Source organism: Mastomys coucha, unplaced genomic scaffold (genome assembly GCF_008632895.1).
Source record: "Mastomys coucha isolate ucsf_1 unplaced genomic scaffold, UCSF_Mcou_1 pScaffold23, whole genome shotgun sequence".
NCBI classification, from domain to species: Eukaryota; Metazoa; Chordata; class Mammalia; order Rodentia; family Muridae; genus Mastomys; species Mastomys coucha.
In genome coordinates, this window is record NW_022196906.1 from 82,646,915 (window position 1) to 82,649,267 (window position 2,353).

At 45.5% G+C, this 2,353-nt stretch overlaps 1 pseudogene; it reads right to left on the reverse strand.

Annotated features, from left to right (window-relative positions):
• Nucleotides 1-1,251: 1,251 nt before the first annotated feature.
• LOC116073672 lies at nt 1,252-1,515 on the reverse strand (annotated as a pseudogene).
• Nucleotides 1,516-2,353: the final 838 nt, after the last annotated feature.

Below are 2,353 nucleotides of genomic sequence, written 5' to 3' on the forward strand. Positions count from 1 at the left end.
GAGCTTGTGCCCAAGGTCTGCTCAGAACACTAACCCAGACAGACCAGAAGGAACCGGAGTCAACGGGCAAGCGGAGTTTCTGTATGCCTCTTCCCGCTGGACCCAGTTACTCCCAGTGTTGGGACAGATATTGGTTCTTGCTCACCTCTCTCTGATCCTGGGTGTGCCAGAGTGCCTGGGAGTGGAGCTTCCTCTGGATGTTGTGGGACTGGCTGTGTCTTTACTTGTTTCTTGACAGGTCCTAATTCTTAATGCCCCTCCCTATGAGCCTATGTGGACACTTTCATCCAAACCATCACAGGACTCATATTCTAATATACCCATGGCATCTATGTGCTTGCTGTTCCCGTGGCATCTACGTGCTTGCTATTCTCATGGCATCTACCTGCTTGTTGTTCCCATGGCATCTACCTGCTTGCTGTTCCCGTGGCATCTACCTGCTTGCTGTTGCTCTGAGAGTGTCTTCCACCACCCAGTGCTCAGTTCAGCCAGCCCCTTCCTGCCAAGTCTCCCCTGCCACAGTCTATCCTCGCCCTCCTCATGGCCTGGTCTTCCTATTTGCATGCTCTAAACCTTGTACCAAAGCGCTGTGCTGGCATGAGCGGACGCGGTGCTAAAGACTTAGTGGAAAGCGAAAGCGCCTAAGAATATACATATATGGGTTTTTTAATAGTATATACACATATACAATCCATAGTGTTATTCTTCCAACAGTTTTAAGTGTACAGTGCAGTGACGTTGGCTACCCACAATTTTATGCAATCGTCACCATTATCTTTTTCTAGAACTTTTCATCAGCCCAAATAAAAGCTCTGCCTATTAAACAGGAAGTCACCAGCCCTCACTCTCTGGCCTTTGAAAACTGCTTGTTTGCTCTGAGCCTCTGGGTCTGTCTATTCTCCACCCTCCATGGTGTGTGTGTGTTTGTTTGTTTGCTTGTTTTGTTTTGTTTTGTTTTGTTGCTTTTTTGTGGTGTTGTAAAATCAAAGCACTACTTTATTAAATGAGTTATTTTGCACAACATGAGCATCAATATAATTACAATTGTAAAAAAAAATATAACAAGAATGGACTTTTCAAATTTCCACATCAGAGTCAACTATACATTTACACAGAATTGTCTTTGCATGAAGCCCCAAGGGTTGCATAAAAATGAGTGTTTCTGTAGCCCCTTTATTTTTTGCTGATCAACAGTTTATTCTCAAAAAGCAGCTGCAGGTTTGTTACCTAAGGTCTGAGACAGTAGAAGAGTCAAAGATGTCGTGAATTCACCTGTAAACAACTTCGTGCCTGAACTTCAGCCAGTTCTGGAGGAAGTGGAGTCTCGGGGGGCTTGCTCTCAACGTGCTGCCTGAAGGTCTTGGGGTCTGGCTTTTGTGTCCTACAGACGGTGCGGATGCATATTAAGGCAGCTTTGGCAGCAGCCTTTTGGTCATGTCCTTGTTTCTTCTTTTGTCTAGCCTGCTTGTTGGCATTTTTCTGCTGAGATTGAATCATCTGCTGTCCACGAGCCATATCCAGGCCGGGCCGGTCGAGAGACCATGCAGTGCGAGAAGAGCTGGGCAGGACGAACAAGGGAAGAAGGAAAGAAAGAAGGAAGGAAAGGAGGGAAGGAAAGGAGGGAGGGAGGAAGGGAGGGAGGGAGGGAGGGAGGGAGGAAGGGAGGAAGGAAGGAAGGAAGGAAGGAAGGAAGGAAGGAAGGAAGGAAGGAAGGAAGGAAGGAAGGAAGAAAGGAAGGGTTGAGTCCCACATCACACCGCTTGGGGCCTCCACTATCCGCCATCCGCAGAGGAAGGACCGAGCAGAGACTAGGAGCACAACAGCCTGCGCCTCACACACCCACCACAGCGCGCACACTGTGCCTCCTCCATGGTGTTTTTGTGTGACTGACATATTTCACTCAGCAGAATGAAGACAGACATTTTAATAATCAAAATTAATGCCAAATATTCATGATGAACAAAAATTTCAGGGAAAGATCAGAATCACTATTTTTTTTTCTTTTTCTCCAGACCTTACCCAGTACAGATCTACACTTTATAAAAAGTTTTGGGATTTTTAAGTTAATTTGGTTTGTAAAGCTGTTGCATTAAAATATTCTTATCGGGGGCTGGTGAGATGGCTCAGTGAGGAAGAGCACTGACTGTTCTTCAGAAGGTCATGAGTTCAAATCCCAGCAACCACATGGTGGCTCACAACCACCCATAATGAGATCTGACGCCCTCTTCTGGTGTGTCTGAAGACAGCTACAGTGTACTTACATATAATAAATAATAAATAAAATATTCTTATCTTAATTACTACTTCCTCGCTGACTCTTTCAACATTCCCCCAAGGTAAAAGCCGTTCATAT